The sequence below is a fragment of the Hippopotamus amphibius genome, chromosome 4 (assembly GCF_030028045.1).
Source record: "Hippopotamus amphibius kiboko isolate mHipAmp2 chromosome 4, mHipAmp2.hap2, whole genome shotgun sequence".
Lineage (NCBI taxonomy): Eukaryota > Metazoa > Chordata > Mammalia > Artiodactyla > Hippopotamidae > Hippopotamus > Hippopotamus amphibius.
Window position 1 is genome coordinate 124,746,535 of NC_080189.1, and position 21,031 is coordinate 124,767,565.

The 21,031-nt window shown below is 42.7% G+C and overlaps 1 protein-coding gene across 16 annotated transcripts in view; it reads left to right on the forward strand.

The window, feature by feature from the left end:
* KIAA1217 (KIAA1217 ortholog) overlaps positions 1–21,031 on the forward strand; it is a 311,933-nt gene that overhangs the window by 123,223 nt on the left and 167,679 nt on the right. For 2 of the 16 annotated variants that reach the window (XM_057731704.1, XM_057731703.1), the window contains exon 2: positions 10,072–10,304. The exons of the other annotated variants lie outside the window; for them this stretch is intronic. The gene's annotated coding sequence lies outside the window, so the exon portion shown is untranslated. The remainder of the gene's footprint in view (positions 1–10,071; positions 10,305–21,031) is intronic. 16 annotated transcript variants of the gene reach the window in all.

Here is a 21,031-nt window from a genome sequence, read left to right on the forward strand (position 1 = left end):
CATACAGAGCGAAGTAAGCCAGAAAGAGAAAAACAAATACCATATGCTAACTCACATATATGGAATCTAAAAAAATGGTACTGATGAACCCAGTGACAGGGCAAGAATAAAGATGCAGATGTAGAGAACAGACTTGAGGACATGAGGGTGGGGGTGGGGGTGAAGGGGAAGCCGAGATGAAGTGAGAGAGTAGCATTGATATATATACACGACCAAATGTAAAACAGATAGCTAGTGGGAAGCTGCTGCATAACGTAGGGAGATTAAGTTGATGATGGGTGATGATTTAGAGGGCTGGGATGGGGAAGGTGGGAAGGAGTTGTGAGAGGGAGGGCATATGGGGATATATGTATAAATACAGCTTATTCACTTTGTTATACAGCAGAAAAGGGCACAACAGTGTAAAGCAATTATATTCCAATAAAGAGCTTAAAAAAGAGATTTGTACTTTGAAGAGAAATAAAGAAAACAATTCCACTTAAGTTAAAAAAAAAAGAAAAGAAATACCACCTCACAAGATCCAGATTCTGCCTTTCTTTCTTTCTTTTCCTCTTTCTTTCTTTTTTTCTTTCTTTCTTTCTTCCTTCCTTTCTTTCTTTCTCTCTCTCTTTTTCTTTCTTTCCCTTTCTTTCTTTCTTTCTTTCTTTCTTTCTTTCTTTCTTTCTTTCTTTCTTTCCTTCCTTCCTTCCTTCCTTCCTTCCTTCCTTCCTTCCTTCCTTCCTTCCTTTCTTTTTTTTAAAATATTTATTTATTTATTTAGGCTGAGCCAGGTCTTAGTTGTGGCCCTCGGGATCTTTGTTGCAACATTTGAACTTCTTAGCTGCGGCTTGCGGGATCTAGTTCCCCAACCAGGGATCAAACCCGGGCCCCCTGCATTGGGAGCACAGAGTCTTATCCACTGGACCACCAGAGAAGTCCCAGATTCTGCTTGTTTCTGATTCTGTTCCTGAGCTCTATGTTTAGTTCCATTGAACGGTTTTTTTTCCTTCTCCAATTCCAGTATGTTTGAGTTACAGTAGTTTCAAATATGAGTCAGGCAAGGGGAAGGTTAGCCATTGTTCTGCTTCACTCATAGGCTCACTGTTTTGAGGCTACTTAATGAAGGGACCTCTGTTTTCAATTTCCTCTATTAACATCAGAACTTAATGTTCATGATGACATCGTGTCATCCAAAAAGAATTAACTTTTGCCATGATGCAAAGCTTAGGAAGATCGAATGTATGCCAGATTAAAAATAAATAAGGTGATTTAAAAAAAAAAAGCATCTAAAAAGGTATTTAAAAAATCTTATCTGGAAATATCACTTCTGTGTCAGTGTTCCGTAAATAAGACATTACTGTACCTATTCGCACATTTGTAGATCAGCCAGGAAAGTATTAGTATTTCTTGTGCCACGTCTTTTAGAATGTGGCACATCAGATAGAGTTATGGGCTGCCCAGATCTGATTGATTTTGTATAAAGGTCTTTTTTGGCAACGGTTGGGACCTCTTCACTCTCCGAGGTAAATCTTGCAGAGCAGGAAGTTGAGATTTTGGCGTAGATTCCAAGAGTCAGTTCTGATCTTATGGTTGGGGAATGTGGAAACCTAACGCTTTCCTTTACTTAATAATGTGAGTAGTGAAGGATCTTTTTTCCCCTCAGCTAATTAAGTATTTTCTAAGAGGATGAACTTTTAATAACAGGAATGTAGCTTTTAAGTTTTTATTTTACACAGATCTGTGCTTAAATGTGGTCAGAGAACAGTCCCTGCTTTAAAATCTCCTTATTTGTACATGCTATAGTTCAAAGGAGAGACCTTACCATTTATGTGGAGGGAAAATAAATGAGATTTCTTTCTATCTGTCTTCCATATGTTTAATGGTAGGATTGCGTCTTGGATCCTACTTTGAGTTAAAACAGACGGTGGATTCAAGGAGTTGCTGCAGTAAAGGACTGTTCTTATCTTAAAATCGCCTCTGCAGACGATCTCCGAGAATCCCGTATCAGCTGTCCGGGTGGTAGATCCATCTTAATCTGAACGAGCAGTTTGATTGTTTCTTTTCTATTAAACAAACATGGGTCCTTATTAGTTCCAGACCCCAGTCAGAGAAGCAGCGTGGGTGAAACACCAAGCACAGCGATTTCTTCACCGACAGCACTGAAAATGAACGCCCACGTCTTCCTTCAGTATGTAGGAACGGTCAGTGAAAAGCTGTGGCAGATGGTACTTGAGAGACAGTTGTACTGCTTGGCTTGAGTTCCCCTCATCCCAGCACTGAGTGCCCACTCAGTACTAATACGACAGTATTTGCCTACATATCACATTCACCTCGAACAAGAAGGGCCACATAGACTGAGCACAGTCTTACCTCAGTGAGCCTATTCAAAGGGCATCTGTACCTAGTCCAGCATTTGCGGTAAGAGCATGATTAAATATCTCAAAGAATCAAAAGATTGGGGAAATACCAAAGGGACCATCAGGCCAAATGAAATGTGGCTAAAATCTTCATTCAAACTCAATCGAGTTTGAGCCTTTTGAGCTCACTCAATCTGGAGTGAGCCCTTAAGGTAAGACTTAGCTTTCACTAAATACACAAGCAAGGACTTGCCCCTGCATCACAAATGATGTGCTAGAAGTAATTTGCCATTTGAACCCTCCTTATATATTTGGATACTTTGTAGAGAACTCAAGCTTGAGGTTACCCTTTCTTGTTCACTTTTTTTCCTCTCATTTTATTTATTTTGATGGTTGACAGGATTTCATTGTTTTTTAAATAGTTAATCGTGGTAAAACGCACATAACACAAAATTTTTACCTCTTAATCATTTTATGTGTATAGTTCAATAGTAAGTATATTTAGAGTGTTATACAGCTAATCTCTGAAACTTTTTCATGTTGTAAAATTGAAGCACTATAGCTTTTAAACAACAACTTAACAATTCCCCTTCCCCATCTCCTGGAAACCACCATTCTACTTTCTGTCTCTGGGAATTGACTACTCTAAGTACCTCACTTACGTGGAATCATAGAGTATTTGTCTGGCTTGTAACTGGCTTCTTATTTCACTGAGCATACTGTCCTCAAGGTTCATCTCTATTGCAGCATGTGTTGGAATTTCCTTCTCTCTAAGGCCAAATAATAGTTCATTGTGTGTATAGACCACATTTTTTTTTAAAGTTTTTTTTTGAATAAATTTATTTATTTATTGTTTGTGTCTTCATTGCTGTGCTCAGGCTTTCTCTAGTTGTGGCAGGTGGGGGCTACTCTTCATTGTGGTGAGCGGGCTCCTCGTTGTGGTGGCTTCTCTTGTTGCGGAGCACAGGCTCTAGACACGTGGGCTTCAGTAGTTGTGGCACATGGGCTCAATGGTTGTGACTCACGGGCTCTAGAGCATAGGCTCGATAGTTGTGGCACACGGGCTTAGTTGTTTAGTTGCTTCTTGGCATGTGGGATCTTCCTGGAGTAGGGATCGAACCCGTGTCCCCTGCATTGGCAGGCGGATTCTTAATCACTGTGCCACCAGGGAAGCCCCTAGACCACATTTTGTCCATTTATGTGTGAATGGGCATTCAGGTTTTGCTCATTTCTAATCAGTAAAATATACCCATGCTACTATTACCCATGTGAATATGTCTCAATTGAAAAGTTTTAGAATCTAAAGAGACTTCCCTGTTAGACTTTTACTTCCTGTTTAGACTCAATAACTGTGAGTTGGCTTAGTAAGAGTTCAAGCATAGACTAGTAGTCCAAACGACTGCTTTAAAAATAAATTACAGCAATTGCTCACTAGTCTTGAGACCTCAAGTCTCCCCCACTTCAAGTTCAGGCAGCCGCAGGTCCCATGAAAGACGTCAAAGGACAAAAGTGGCAGCCACTTGGTGAGAGATGTTTACTTTCCCTCTACCTGGCATTCAGAGAGGCGTGTTTTCCGTGGACATTTTTAGACCTCCAGACTTGAGATGTGGGTTTATTTCCTCAAAGACACAGTACGTAATCTTTTTCACTAGACACTCTCGAAGGCTCCGCTAGATAAACACTCAGAGGTCTGGAAAATGGGAGGAAGGGGAGCCGTTGATATCATTTCACATCCTCTGCCCTGGAGTACTTGCCTTACTCAACACTCTCCTCACATTTCTCAGAGGAAGAAAGACGTGGAAACTTGGTACATTTATTTTTTACATGTGTGCCAGCTTTGTCCACTCTTGGCGCTGGGTGAGTTGGGAGATTAATGATTTGGGTTATGCCGAGTAAAAGGCCATAAGCCTTTACATCACAATTTTTTTAAAAAATTTTATTTATTTATTTATTTATTTATTGGCTGCATTGGGTCTTCATTCCTGCATGCGGGCTTTCTGTAGTTGCAGCGAGTGCAGGCTACTCTTCATTGCAGTGCACAGACTTCTCATTGAGGTGACTTCTCTTGTTGCAGAGCACAGGCTCTAGGAGCATGGGCTCCATAGTTGTGGCTTGCGGGGTCTAGAGCACAGGCTCAGTAGTTGTGCACGAGCTTAGTTAGTTGCTCCATGGCATGTAGGATCTTCCTGGACCAGGGCTCGAACCCATGTCCCCTGCATTGGCAGGTGGATTCTTAACCACTGCACCACCAGGAAAGCCCCACAATTTTTGTTTTTAAGACATTTTGTTTTCATAGCTGGGTATTACTCTATTAGCATGTGGGGAAGGAGAATGAAAAAATGTAATAGAATAAAAGAGAGAGTACTAATTAAAAAAAAACCCAAAATACAAAACACACACATACCTAAAAAGATGCTGAAATGCCTTGTTGGTTTTGCGAAGAAATGCCGAGTTTTGAGGTGAATAAACAGGATAAGATCCTTAGGTATATACCATTCACATATCATTCCTTGACCTTGAGAACAGTGCTATATAGCTAAGAGGTAATTTCTCACCCAAGGAATTTAGGGTATGATCATTCTTATCCTAAAAGGATTAACAATAAAACTCTTCTAAAAGAGAAGTTACTTTAGTTCATTTCAGTATTGACATACTAGGCTCAAGTTACTTTACAGCCATATATTAAGTGGTAAAAATTTAACTGAAGATAAATTACAAATGAAAGTAAAAGCATTGGTATAGTCCTAATAATTAACTAGTTAAGAAATGAAAACTATAATTCCATTAAAATTTATTTGACTTTTATGCAACTTCCTGCTATATAACCTGTTATACACAAATAGCTAGAAATGTGTGAATGTATGTGCATTGTTATTGCTCGTGGATGCAGTGGCTTTAAAATGGAATTATTAGTTGAACTCGAGTATATGTTCACAACAGATATCTCTTTGCTTTTTACTCTTTATTATACTTTTTATTTATACTCTTATTTGTAAGAGTGTAAACACTCTTATTTATATGAGTATATATTTATTTATATCATATATAAGTATAGGTATTTCTATTTATTTATGTAAGTAATCTTATTTATATAAGGGCATGTATATATACACACGCACACACATACACATACATATGATTTATATGAGGGTATAAGAGATCTTTTAAAATTAGTTTGTATTTTTGGTAAATCTACCTAAGGATAAAGGGAAGTGATTACATTTTTTTAAAAATTAAAAATTAGTGAGATCTTGGGGAAAAATAAGAAATATTGTATACAGGTCAGGAAAGCCACCTCTTGCACATTCCGTAGGATCTTGTAGATCACGGAAACCACAAAATCTTAAGTTAAGAGTAGATCTCAAGAATAAGCAGGCCAAGTTCTCATACCCATTCCTTGGGCAGTGAGTTCAATGGAAAGCAGTGACTATGGGGAGAGACATGGGCCCCAGCAAGAGTACATGGTGCTCTGGGCAACTTCCAGCTTCTGTGGTGTAGACCCAAGTGTGCAGAACGAGCTGGGCTCCGATAGTTCTATAGGAGGTTACACTGCTTATAAACGGATACACGTAGTGATTTTGTGAAGAACGTGTAACCTTGGTCATTTGAAAGGAAGAAAAATGACCTCCAGAATCAGCCAATGTGTAATATGGAAAGCCCCACCCCCCCACCCGCTCCACCCTGGCCTGGAGATCCCCTAAGATCTGTGTGTATTCTAGCAGGATGTTTTGAAGAGAGGCTGAAGAGTGAGCAAAGCAGAAGTCTTTGTTGCACGTGGACCATGTGCCAGGCACAAGAGTGATTTCATTTACTCCTCACAGGAACTCTGGATAAGCTACACGGTGGTTTCCCATTTTGCAGACGGGAAGACCGAGGCTCAGTCAGGCTAAGTTATTTGGCAGACAACGTATAGATCTAAGACAGTCTGATTCCAAACCTGTGCCCTTTCTCAAACACCCTCCTGCGCCTGGCCAGCTTGTTCTACCAGAGGCACTGACATGGCGCCTTCCTTGTACAGCCTGAGGCTGTGTCACCTCCTCTGGAGTAGTGGAATTGGAAACGTTGGAAGGGACATGCCGGTATCTGAAAGCCATTAAGGGAAAATGAGTCACTTGCTGGATGCACTAAATGTCTTTCAATTATGCGAGTTCCGTGGAGAAAGAAAGCACCAAGTGATTTTTCTTCTTAAGAAGAATCGAATCTCCTGAGCAGAGATTGTTGGCAAGTCCACATGCAGTCATGGTCAGCAGAAAAGAAATGTAAGCAATAATGAAAAGCTTGTGGGCTCAGAATACCTTTAGCCGCCCTCCCCCGAGCTGAAGAGCAGGCCTTTGGGGGACTGATGTTGAAAGGAGGTAGAACTGGGGCATGAAAGGAATTCTGATCCTGGAGGAAAAGACAAGAAAGGTAACAGAAAATAAGAAGATTAAAAGCAGGCATGATAGGTAGTTACTCATCACCCCTGGCTGACGTGGTGTACATGGCTTTTGTTTCACTCCCTACCCTCCAAATATATATATTTTTTGTTGTTAGAGAAAGAGAAGAAAATATTTTTGAGGTAACTCATTACCTTTTGGCTTTAGGCCTAGAAGCTTCAGAAGTTGAAAGTAATTTTATATGCTGCAGATGCTTCCTGGTTTTAAAAACTATGACCTGGCTTCTAAACAATGATGACATCAGCTCAGAAGGATAATAATCTTCCATATCATGTAATTCCAGTAGCAGCCGTGGAGTAGTCTTTATGAAATTCGAAGGAGGGGAGGCAGTCTGAGATCGTGAAGTAACCAAAGCACAGTTATTTAGTGTGACTCCTGTTGTATGTAAAGAGAGTTTTTTATTGCATTTTCATTTCGAGACAGTCATTTGATAAATCTGTCTTGCCTGTTTGCAGTTTTAAAAAATTCTTTTTATGGACTACATACTTTGGATGTGTTTTCACAATCAGTTCACACCACCCAAGACGACCATAAAACACTAGTAATTAAGAAAAACTCTCCTTCAGAGAAGAATCATGGAGACTCTGCTTCCGTTATTTAATTTTTGACATCTCTGGAGGGACACAGTAAACTTTTTGTTTTAACCCATTAAGACTTGACCTTGAACTAGGATATGGGTTTCCTCTGTAGTGTGCTAGTGAGTCTCAGTTTTAGTCTTGTTAGCATGAGGTTAAGTGTTAGAAGAAATTTCATGAAACAGGTGGTTTCCAAATCCTGTCCTCCTACATCCATTGGAGCTAGCTGACAGTAGATACGTGATGTTTATGGTTGATGAGACCTAATGGGCCGTATATTTCAACTGTTACCCTTTGGAAGAGTGAATACGTGGCTTGTAAATAGATTTTTGGAGTCTAACCCTTCAAAAATTTCTATCTGGCTTCCTTTCTTCCCATCTAAGAGTCCTCATTTTCTTCCCTCCCCTGGGCTTCACTGTTTTCTGGAGCTCCTGCCAGTCTCTGTAACTCTGCCCTTCACAGCACAGTCCAAGGTCAGCATCATTCACGTCTTCATTTGGTCATTTTCCACGTGGGGGGTTAAAGCTGTGCTATGCCACTGCTGGCAGGAAAGGGGTACTAACAGTTTCACCCACAGTGTGATCCTGTTGCCCACTGTAAGATAGGGAGATTCGTCCTGTAGGAGAAGGGGAGCTGGAGAGCCCGTGAGAATACTGGACTTTTCCCCACCTTGGGTCTAGGCTCATGAACTCATGAAAAATAATGAAGAAAGGGATAGTTGCCTTTCCACCAGTGATTTCACTTCTGGATCCCATTTCCTGCATCTTATCAAAATCTCCCCTCAAGAAAGGCTCTTGTGAATTATCGACACTAAGTCTAACTATCTGATAAGACTGCTGTTGTTTCTCTCCCAGTGGTGTCTGCACTTTTAGGGATGGAGTCCAAAGCCCCTGCTTAGCTGGGCTAGGGGTCTGCAGGGTTCTGATGGCAGGTTGGTGGGGCGTTCCTGGATTAAGATGATGGTGCCTTAATGCCCAGGAAATCACCCTCCTCTTCTCGCAACCCATCCACAAGCTAGTGTCCTGCCTGCTCACAGGTCAGATCCTGCCCTTGTGGCTGGTGAACGGGACAAGGGTCTGTATAAATTGGTGGCTGGTAACACGATGGGGAAGGGCTGTGTTCTCCTGCCTGGGGTGTCATGCAGCTCTGTGTCAGGAGTGAGCCTTCCGGACACCCTTGGCATGCATCTCTTGCCCAGCGGGGCTGTTTTTCCCCCATTCCTGGATGGCAAGTTCTGCCCATCAGCACGTTGGCTCTGTGGGCCCCATGGAAGCCTGCCTTCCCCCTCTGAGCCAACACTGGAGTAGGAAAGAAGTGAGCAGACAAATCTACAACAGAGCTAAATGTCGGCTTCCACTTCATCATAAATCTTTTCAGCTAATCTGCATGGTGAATGGGGAGGAGGGTGGCTCACCAAGATAATCTAAATTTAAAGAGTGATTGAGGGACTTCCCTGGTGGCACAGTGGTTAAGAATCCTCCTGCCAATGCAGGGGACACAGGTTCGAGCCCTGGTCTGGGAAGCTCCCACATGCCACAGAGCAACTAAGCCCATGTGCCACAACTACTGAGCCTGTGCTGTAGAGCCTGCAAGCCACAAGTACTGAACCCACATGCCACAACTGCTGAAGCCTGTGCACCTAGAACCCGTGCTCCACAACAAGAGAAGCCACTGCAACAAAGAGTAGCGCCTGCTCACTGCAACTAGAGAAAGCCTGCGCGCAGCAACGAAGACCCAATGCAACCAATTAACTAATTAATTAATTTAAAGAAAAGAGTGATTGAGTCCATAGAAAGTCTGCGTTCTTTCCAGTGTTCCACATGGAACAGTCATGGGTCGCATAATAGTTCTGCATCTACATGCAGTTAATTGCAAGTTATGGTGTATCCTTTAAGTAAAACTTAAAAACTATGCTCTACCCTTCTCATAAATGGGCGCTGATGTGCCTGTGGTAGATTGTGGTGGCCAGAGCCACACCATTCCATTAAAAATATAATCTTTTTCCTAATTGCCAATGAATCAAATGCTTTATCTGCTTAAACTCCATCCTCTGCTCTGGATTTTAAAGCGCTTCAGTTGCATCTCAAAATCAGCCCTATATTGAGAAGGTCAGTGTCAATCTAGGAGTAAATGGAGAGTCAAGGTTATTCTTCCTCTTCCGTCTTACCTTGAAAGAGTGAGTAACTGCACCCAGAGGCAAAGGAGCTGCTGCTGTGCTTTAGCTGATGCTCTGCAAGTGGGATTTATTAACTTTGTGAAGGAAGTAGAAGGCCATTGTGATACTCGGTAAATTATGAGAGGTCACGGGATCAAAAAGAGGGAGATTCCATGCCAGACATCTTTGGCTAAGAGTTGAAATACCATGGAGCAAGTAGTCTGAAAATTGTGAGCGACCTTCTCAACTTTGTCCTCAACCCTCCTGCCTGGGGGTGGAAACCCATGGAGGGAGTGTGACTTGGCAGGGATTTGGGGGAAGGGGGAATGGTGGCTGGCCCGTTACTTGTGGGATTCTCCAGGGAGTGCTGGAGGGTGAAAGTGATGTTGAGGCCTCCCAGTGGGCCCTAGAATGACCCCAGATGCCTACACATTAGCCTCAGACCCACAGCAGCCTCCTGGGTCTTCCCGGCAGAAGAGGCGAGACAGGTTCCACGCAGGATGTATTCAGACCCGTGGGGAGTACTCATCTGAGTGATGTGGTTTCTCCTCTTTGCTCCCTGACTGCAGTTCCCCGGCCCCCTTCACTGCACCTCAGAACTGCCGAACCAGACCTCCTTCAGAGGGGGGAAGAGGAGGCCACTTCACCCCGTGATGTTAACGTTCTAGCATTGCACCCGCCCCATGTTCTCCAGGACAGGAGATGGGGCAACCGAAGCAGACGGTCCAGATGGAAATGCCTTGACCCATGTGGAGCTTCTTGATGGTGAAAACCACCTCTGCCATAGCTCTGTATTTTGTTTGTGAGTCACCATTTCTGTTTTTCTTTCTTTCGACATACTCCTCGTTAGGTTTGTTCCACCATGTATTTTCACTGTATTTCTGGGAAGTTTGGATGGGAGGCATGTCAGAGGGGTTCTGCATTAAGGTTTCTGTGCCCTTCTAGAAGGGTGGTTGGTAATCTTCTTCGGTGTTTTTTTGTTTTTGAAAACTTTTTAATGGAAGCACCCAGTGCCCTGCTGGTTGTTTGTGAACTGTGGTTGCAGCCCAGCTCCCCAAATTCCATATTTATGATGATAAACAGGAGCTCTACGACTTTTAATTTTGCTAAAGGGCTCTTTTCTCTCTCCTGAGCGCAGTGTCTCAGTTTTTCAGTGTAAGGCCAGAGGCTGTTTGTGTACTTAGAGCCTGTTTTCAACTTTTTGCTTCTGCTATTTGCAAGCAATTAGCAAAGTCTGCTTAGAGTTGAATTGTTATGTGCACACATTCTATTTTAATTCATTGTAATTAGAGGGGCGCATATTAAACTTCTTCAAGAAGAACTGCTAAGATACACCTTCTGTTTCAAAAGATTGAAATCTTATTTTATGAGCAAAAGATTTGACTGGATATTGAAAATGTAGCCAATAGTATTCACCCAGCTAGAAGAATATATGAGCTCTACTGTAACCTCAAAATCATCCTAGAAAGCTACAGCTGGGGGCTTTGTTGGTGGTGATGGTGGTGGTGTTTTTGTTTCTACACGGATTATTTACCTTAATTGCAATGTTAAAAATACTAATTTGTAATTATGGCCCGGTTATGTTGTATTTACTATAATGATGATGTTTGATCACACAAAATAGCAATTGATCATAGCCCGTGTTTCTTGTCTATTTAAATAACATTAACCCACCTTGGAATTTAAGAAATGGCATCAATCTCTTGTTTGCTATGAGCAGTGAAATGAAACTGTCAAGAAGAGTATTTGTATAACAAGGTATTTTTCTCGCAGTAAAGCTTATTTGTTTTCACAATAATTTTCAGCCTCTGAAATGTATTTGGGCTGTATCTGGAGATTCATAGGCCAGAAGCTGGGAAATGAGGTCAGAGGCCAGCACCGCGCTCTCAGTGATGTGGGCTGGTGGGGGCAGGAGGTTTGGCTGAGCCCCGTCCTCAGGGCTCCGCACACCCAGGGCAGCAGAGCACGGGGAGCTCCAACCAGGAATTAGGTCCGGGTTGGAAAGGGTTGCAGCTCCACGGGAAGGTGGGTCTAGGGACCTCAGGACAGTACGTCTCACGCCGCGGCCCAGGGCCCCAGCTGAGGATGGGAGTGCTGACCTCGCTGCCGTGCTTTTCATCTGTTCAGGAACTGAGGCTGCACGTGGAAGGTCTTGGGTCCCTGCAGCCGGGAGGGCTGGGATGGACTTAGCCAGACTTCGCCCTTGAGCACCAAACATTTTTGCAGCTCTTTTTTGTGTGCAGGCCTCAAGCGCCTTCTCCTTAATAATAATTCTACTGCTGTATTATTTTTAGAGCTTTACAGTTAGCAGTGCTTTTGTCTGATTTACCTCATTAGTGCCACTTTCTTGGTGACCTTGTGAGGTCGGCGGGATGGCTGTAGCCGTCTTGCAGATGCGGAAAGGGAGCCTCAGTGGCTTAATGGGCCCCATACAGAATCTAATGTCGGGTTAGGTAATTCCTTCAAAGTAAGACAGTTAATGAGTGCAGAATTCTGGTCTTGACCCCAGGACCTTCTGACTTCAGGTTCTTCCCACCTACACGTGGGGCTTTGGAGATGCAGCCCTTGCAGCCCTGGCTCGACATGCTAAGTCTTCCTTGGGGATGACTTGTGTGGGGCTCTCTGGTGTGACCAAGGGTGTTGGGGGCAGTTGTGTCTGGAACTGAGATCTGCCACAGAGTTTGACTCTTAACTCTGTTTCACATGTAAGGAAATTGAGGGCTAGGCTGTTTCCTGCGTTATGTTGCGTGGGCATCTCCTACCCTCAGTCCAGTGCTTTCTGGACCCCTCACAGAGTGCACAGGACACCCCCACCCCACCCCGACATCCCTGCCAGCCCCCCTGGAAGCTTTCAGAGTAGATGTGTGTGAAAAGGCCAGCCTCTCCTCACTGTAGGTCAAGGAAGACTAGACACTCAGAGCATCCTCCGGCTGGTGTGGGCACCAGCGCCTGGGGCGTGTGAATCCGCACACTTCTGCTGCAGGTTTGGGGATCTAAGAGATTCCAGACTCTGTGTCCGTTTTCTGTGGGAGAAAAGGGGGAATCAGAATTGTATTCCCAACTGGTCTCAGTAAATAACCTCAGTTCTTACCCTACCTCCCTCCCTATTAAAATTAAATTCTCCCACTTCTCCTCCCTGTGAAAATTCTTTTTTGTTTTAATTTCTATAACACTTCTTTAAATGTTGTTATTTTATTGGAGTATAGTTGATTTACAATGTTGTTAGTCTCAGGTGTACAGCAAAGTGATTCAGTTACACTTAGACATAGAGTCATTCTTTTTTAGATTCTTTTCTCAGGTTATCACAGAATATTGAGTAGAGTTCCCGGTGCTAAACAGTAGGTCCTTGTTGGTTATCTGTCTTATATAGAGTAGTGTGTTCACCCCAAGCTTCTGATTTATCCCTCCCCCCTGAAAATTCTTCCCTTTTGTCCAATCTGGAGCTCGAGAAGCCTGCTCTCAAGGTGAGTACACAGCCGAGGCAGGTATTAACCAGCACCTGCCACCCCAGCAGGAAGCACAAAGCTGCTCTTCTGCAGCAGCTTTCTGGACAAGGCCCCTGTTGCAGCGAGGGTGGAGTGTATCACAGAGCCTTTGCAGAGTGACGGAGAAATGGAAACCTCTGGTTTGGCAGGTCTTTTTTTTCTTGAGGGGTTTGGAGTATTTTTGATTAACTTGAGTTTCATGTTCCAGGGGAGGAGGGTTTTGGTGAAAATGGAAGAGAAACCCTGCCCAATAGAAATTCCATATCAGAAGGAGATTTTCCTCCTTTCAAGGTGTGAGAGCAGCCAAGGAGCAAAGCCACAGGGGAGTCCAGGGGTGACGGGTTGGGATGCTTTCCACGGAGCACCGGCAGTGGCTGGAGAGGCTGCCGTGAGTGTGGCTGAGCTCGCCAAGCTGTTGTGTGTAGGCACAGCTGCCTGGGGCCCGTGTCTGAACTCCTCAGACCCAACGAGGTCGTTGATGGTCAGGGTGGAAGTCCTCAAATCAAGCAGGCTGCAGGAAATCCAGGCTCCCGGAGACCACCATCTCCTCCAGCCTCCCATCCATTCATTCTAGAAGGGAAATCTGAGCCCTGGAGACACCCTGCCTTCCTGGTGGTTACATTTGTGTGTGTGTGTGTGTGTGTGTGTGTGTGTGTGTGTGTGTGTAGGGGGCTGGTAGGCAAGAAACAACCAAGTAAGCAAAATATCTAGTGTATCCAGTGGTGTTAAATGCTGTGGAGAAAAAGTCAACAGAGTTCTCAACGAGCTGGTCATCCTGGTGGCCATAGGCTGCAGCTGGTGGGGGAACACCTGTCACCCTTGTGGAGGTGACCGGGGTTCACTCTTTCCAAACACTGTCTGTCACCTGGCAGGCACGTTTCCAAGTCAGCTGACTTCCGTTTCCCTCTTTGTCATGTGGGAATGTGGAGGATAAAGAGATCGACCTGTTCACAGGACACCAGTCAGTCTGATAAAGAGCTCCCTGAAGCATTTGTAATCCTATCGACACCTTTCATTTCCATGAGACTTGACTCCTGCATATCTCTCATAGATCTGTCGTGTCACTTAAGGCTCCTACTCTAGGAAGTAGGAAGGGTGGAGATTGAAACACTGAACTGGAGATGAATGACCAGGGCTAGTCTTAGACTATTTCACAGTCACTGTGGCACAGGCTGCCCACTGGGGACAGTGACCACAAACCGTGGTGGTGCAGCTCCAGGGAGAACTGGCTGCATGTCTACCCTGCATGTGGCAGCTTTGTTTGAGTGCTTCCTTCACAGTCTGTTTTTGCAGACAACACCAAGGTCATGGAAGTCATTCTGTGACCCTGCAAACCCATTGCTTGGAGACCAGCACGCCATTGTGTGCCTAAGTATACTAAGTTTATCAGGTTTCTGTTCTTCTTTAAAGCAGACGCCTTCCCACCATTTGACTCATGAGAACGCGAGCACAGAGGGGTTCAGACACTTCCCCCAGCCACATACTGGACAGGAGCTGTGGCAGCCCTATTATTTATCAGGATTTTATTAAGCTAGGTGTTGCCTTATTGTATGCTAGGCACAGGCGTTAGCATTTCTCATAACTTACCTTATTTCATACAACAAACTATAATTTAAGTCATGTTATTACTATTTCAACCATCTTAGGGATGAGGAAGCTAATATACATGCCCAAGGAAGGCTGCGTTTCCAGGGTGCATGGCCCAAGGCCGCATGCCCAAGGTCTCACAGATATTAAGTGGTGAAACTGAGGCTCAAGTCCAGTTTTCTTTCCAAAAGAAAACAAAAGTTGTATTCCCAGTGTCCTAAATTCACTACAGAATTACTGAGGATTTTTATTTAATTAGAAATTCTTCAGATTTCTTAAGATTCTTAGCTAATTAGAAATTCTTAAGATTTCTTAAGATTCTTCATTAATTAGAATTTCTTAAGATTTCTACGCTGAACTCTCTTTTTTACATGTTGCAGCCTTTTTTATTTGTGTGTTTATCCTTCAGAATCCTCAGACCTCATCCTGTATTTTAAGATTACGGTTGACCCTTGAACAGCGCGGTTTTGAACTGCGTGTGTCCACTTATGTGCGGATTTTTTTTCAATAAATATATTGGAAAATTTTTTTGAGATTTGCAACAATTTGAAAAAACATAAAAGATGAACCACATAGCCTAGAAATATCCCCCCAAATTAAGAAAAAGGTATGTCATGAATGCATAAAATATATGTAGATATAACACACAAAGTATGTGTTAACTGTTTATGTTATCAGTAAGGCTTCCTGTCAACAGTAGGCTATTAGTAGTTAAGTTCTGAGTCAGAAGTTATACACGGATTTTCAGCTATGTAGGGTGGGGTGGGGGGCAGTAGGAGGTGTTATGCCTCTAACTCTGCAGTTCAAGGGTCAACTGCATTGTTATACCAGTTATAAATCTTAGCATGGCTTAGATAGTCTCACAAGTCCACCTAATTTTCTTCCATCTTTAATATTTTAAACAGTTTTAGAAAAGGAATTATGTCACAATTGGGTTTCTCAACTGAGTACCTTTTTTTTTTTTAACCCCTAATAATCTGAAATTGCTTTGGTCTCCAAGTTACTCATAGAATTTTGTGTCTTTAGGATAGAATTATTTCTGACTGTTTACCCAACATTTGCTTTTGTTGGATTCTTTAGTTTTGTGTCCCAGTGGCTACTAATTTTAAATCCACTGTCTTTCCCTCCTGTCTCTGGTAGTAACTACACAAGCGGTCAGCCTCTTGTGGTTTTCTTCAAAGACTAGTTAAGTACCGCCAAAGTAAGTTTGTACAAGGGACTCTGTGAGGTATATGGAAGAGGGTGACGACTGATGCAGAGCAATCAGTGTGGAGTGTGCCTTGTTTCCTCCTAAGTTTGGGAGGTCAGCTGCTTCCTTCCATCATGCTGGCGACTGTGTTATTGTACTTGCTAAGTTCAAGGCGCCCCCTTGTGGTGCAACTGGTACTAATCAACATGAGCAAACAAAATGGCAAGATTACAAGTGATACAGAGGCGATGCCTTTGGATATAATCTTATTGCTCTCCCCATCTTTAAGGCTCTTAAATGAATAAAATACTTTTTCTACTTTTGTTTTAAATTCATCTGTAGCTTCGCAACTCATGTTCAATGCTAAATTTTTTGGCGGTAGAAACGAATCAGAGAAGCAAGTGCAAGTAATTGGTTGCCAAATCCCAGGTGACTTTTTAAAATGATTTCTTATTTTTTATTACAAAAGTGTTACTTGTGAATTCTAGAAATGTTAGAAAGAACAGATAAAGAGTAAAAGAATCATTTATGCTCTCACAACCCACGTAGAGTAACATTTTGTTGTGTGTCCGTTTTTTTCTAAGTATGTAGATTCAAAAGAAAACCACACGTGCTCTTTTTTTCTAACACGATCATACGTGTGAACTCCACTCTGTGTTGTTGCAGAGTCGGCTACTTCATCACTGTTAGTGGTGCTTGATTTGGTCAGTTCCCTTGTGTGCACACCTTAAAATATACAGACACAAAGCCATATGGGCCTTCTTGTGGGTTATTGGAGATTTCCTTATAATTAATTAATTGAAATAGAATGGCTGAACCAAAACAATGTGCAGAATTTTAAGACATTTGACATTTGTTGCCTGGTTATTTGTTAAAGTAAGGCGTCTTTTGGATAACACGATTTTTTTTTTAAGTTTCAAATTCCTAGCATTTGCATTCTTAGTCTGTGGCGGGAATTGTGTTTTACACGCCTCAGTCTCAACCCTCACAACAAGCGTGCGACATAAATACTGTTAATGTCCCCACTTACGGATAAGGAAAGTCAGGCTTAAGAAAATTAAATCGCTGTCATGTGACTTCAAAAGCAGGAAGACGGTAGTAGGCTTTCAGCAATGTGATTAAAAGTAGCACTTCGCATCCCTTGCATCTTGAATTAAGTGGAAACTAAGGCTGATAATTCTCCATTTGTGAAATAAAGAACAAGAATATCGACAGTAAGAGAGGAGAAAGAAGAAATGTGCTTTCATAAATTTAGAAACATGAATAAAAATCTAAGTTGAGGCTCTGGCAATTAGATCTTCAAGTCAGAAGATACGCGGTGGACGACTCGGTGATTACTGTGTAATTACAAACTCTAGGGAACTCCTAATATAGATGTGTTTTCTCTAGATCTTTTCATTTTTTTCCTGAATGCATTTTCTTCAACCACAGTTAAGTCTTCAAACTGGTTAAACCACTCCCGAGTAGTCAAAAGTTGACTAAAGGGAAAGTGATATCACAAAAATCTCCAGTTTCTGAACAAAACTAGAACTTCCTTGTGAGTTCAAAAAATTTGGCAACCTCCAACATTTTTTGCAGTTTTTCTCTCAGTGTTGCTCACTAGAGACCTACGTTTCACTTTTGCCACCTTTATCCATACTCTTTTCTTTTTCTATTATTATATTATAAATTCAGACACAGCAAAACAAAGAATAAATATCACTCATCACTGTTTTAAGTACTGTATGTATGTTGCTCATCTTTGGTTCTCTCTGCTGCATCTGGGCACTAGGCATGTCCCCAATATCTGCTCTTCCCAATCACCTCTTCTCGGGTTCATCAGCATTGTTTGTTTTCTTAGGGGATAAACCCCCCAAAATTGTTGAACCTGTTTTCCTTCTAGCCACACTTAGTCTTTCAAAGACATTCCCAGTACCATTCAGTATAACAGCAACATCTGTAGTTTCTCTGCCATTTTCCTCTTTGGATAGCCATTGGATTTATTAGGAATCTTTGAGGTAATCAAAGTGTTCCTCTGTTTAATTTTTACAGCATTATTATTTTTGCCGCTCCAGCTGTTTCCCTGTGGTGGTGAGCTGTCGTTTTCTTCCAGTTGCATTTCCCTTAATCTTGATATAACCTCGTTATATTAATAAAGTACTTGATTATCATTATAATTCTCTGAAGTGACTCACAGACACTCAGCTCCCTTACCACCCAGTCTTTTTTTTTTCTTTTGGAACAATTTTCTGGTTTATAGTCAAATCCATAAATCAGGCTTCTAAGTTCTACACACTTGATTTAACGGGAGTATGTGAGTGGCCTAATAAAATCCACTTTACTTTCTCTGCTTTGGTACTGTCAGGCTCAAAACCTGTCGGGCTCAAAATATTTTCCATGCAGATAGAGCCTGGTGAGAAGTGAATAAGTTTCCTGTGGGTTTCATTTTGTAATCCTGAGAAAATATATGTCATTGTAGAGACTAAGGTTCTTGTGGCCTCAAGTTCTAGAGCCCTTTCTCTCTAGGAGCCCTTGCATCTTCTGAGATTCATCCGGCCCCCCCCCCACCCCCCCCACCCCCCAGCATCACTGGGTCCTTCCTGCTCTGACACAGGGACACTCCCCCAGCTTCTGCATTTCTTTGACCTCAGTCAATGAAGGCAAGAAAGATGCAGCCAGAGTTGGGTTTGCTCCAAGCCTGGAGCCTTTGACCATTCATGTGATTCTCTTGCCCCTTCTTCCTTGCACTTCAGGTGATTCTCATCTAAAGTAGCTGCTTTAGTGACTTCCTTTGTCCCCTCTCCTCCAGGTTTTCTAAGCTTGTTGCAGTTTCCTCTGCGGAAGAGTTGCCTTGCAGAGAGAGGTCGGGTCTCTGGCCCTCCAGGCAGCCTCGTGGTCGGGGCACTGGTCTCCTTCAGCCCCTCCCGTTCTCTGTCACCTGTGTGCAGGGCTGCGTCCCCCCAGGGTCCTCTGCCCTCACCCTGGTTTATTCCCCATCTCCTTGGGATGGAAGCTTTCCTCCTTGTCTGTCCACAGCAGCTCTTCAGATCTGTCACCCTCTTTGCATCTTGCACTTTTATTTATTGTGCACCTACAGGGTGTTATTTTGTGGCCTGCATTGGGGTATTTCTTTCATAGTTGATGAAGCTTGTAAACTTGGGAGTAGGAGAATCAGAGGCCCTACAGCAACCCTCACCCTTCAAGGGAGAATATATTCACCTCGAAAAGGGCTTTTATAAGGTCAGTCTAGCTAAGAGTTCTTCTAATGGTGTCACTCCCTTTTTCTCTTAAAAGTCCCTTCGAGGTCTTTTCCTCTTCTTCTTTTTTTTTTTAAACCCTCAGGTGCATTCGGGTAGAATATTTTAGTACAGTTCTTGTCTGGAGACTTGTCTTTTGGGCTCTTGGAGATAGCCCTCTGTATTCAAGTGTTCTTTTTCTTGTGGAGATTTGTGTCTGATGTATGTGACTAGGTTCTAAATAATGCAGAATTATTCAGAAACAAAGGAACTACATAGGACATATCTCTGAATCTGTGATGGTGTATGAATCGCGGATATTGCATAATTTGATTGTGATGGTGTGTAGGGGCTCTGTGTATGATGACGCGTGTGCAGTAACTTATGAAGTGAGCTGCCAAACCGTGACACCTCATTGGTTGATCTTTTTTTTCTCTTTTTTTCCCTCTTTCTTTTGAATTGTGGAAAAATATGCATGACTTATAATTTAGCACCTTAACCATTTTTGAGTGCACAGTTCAGTAGCGTTAAGTACATTCACGTTGTTGCATAGTCAACCTCCAGAACTCTTTTCGTTTTGCTGAATTGAAACTCTGCAGGCATTAAACCACTACTCCCCAACCTGCCTTCCCCAGCCCCTGGCGACCACCATCCTACTTTATATCTCTAAGGGTTGACTGCGTGCCTCATGTAAATGAACTCATACTGTATTTGTCTTTTGGGGACTGGCTTATTTCACTTTGTATTATGTTCTAAAGGTTAATCAGTGTTGTAGCGTGTGACATGATTCCTTTTTAAGGCTGAATGTCTTTCAGGGTAGACCACATTTTGTTTATCCATTCATCTGTTGATGGTCGTTTGGGTTGCTTCCACTTTTTGGCTATTGTGAATAATGCCACCATGAATGTGGTTGTGCAGACATCTCTTTGAGACCCTGCCTTTCATTCTCGTGGTTGATTTTAGATGCAAGAGTAAGTCATTCTTCTTGCATGAGGATCATGAAAGTTTCATTTTTTAAAACACAAAACCATCTTTCCATCTTGGTTTTTTAAAAAATTAAGTTGTCCAAAAATTGGTCAGTGGATCAGTGAGAACTGAAACATTTAAATACTGGTACAGTAAACATAGTAAATGGAAGACTTCGTCCAGGGTCAACCAGGTTCAGATGTCAGAATTTGTTCCCTAAACTATACAATTCTGATCTTCCGTTCCTGTAAGTATTCGCCTTGGATCTTCTCCTGAGAAAGTCTTGTCATCCAGTGTGGCACAGCACAGGCACAAAGTCCTGCACTCTTGTCTTCGTAGAACAGCCCAGTGGCCAGTGCCAGTCAAGATGGCAGACTGGGGCTCACCACCAGACTTCATTCTGACCGAGGAAGCTATTTCATTCTGGCTCTGGTCACCCCTCTGCATCCTTGAGACACCCTCAAGGACAACAAGCCAGTGTGACATATTCTCAAATGACAAGCTGAATTTAGAAGGGCCCACAGTATGATATTTGGGGAAAAACTCATTGCCAGTCAGGGCTGGCTTCACCATGTCTCTCTAAATCCTAAGCATGACATGGAACATTCTCCAGGATAGATCACATCTTGGGTCACAAATCAAGCCTCGGTAAATTCAAGAAAATTGAAATCGTAACAAGCATCTTCTCCAGCCACAACGCCATGAGACTAGATATCAATTGCAGGAAAAAAACTGTAAAAACTACAAACACATGGAGGCTAAACAATACGCTATTAAATCCTAAGCATGGAACTGCCACCTTTCTGTCTTTCTTTGTGGGGGGAAGGGGCTTCACGGTGCTGCATTTTCATCGTGAATGGATAGATGTTTCCTTTGGGTCAACTATTCTTTTTCTGTTCCTGTTTTCACCCTTTTTCTTTTCTATTTTTTTTCTCTCTCTTTTTCTCCTGATACACAGGCTTTGCGGTGCATGCTGATCTCTCTTCAGGCAGAACTTGACATTCAAAGGTACTTGATGAAAATTGAATCATCTCAGCGAGTTAGTACTTTACCTTTTCTTCTCTGCATTGAGCCGCACCTCACCGTG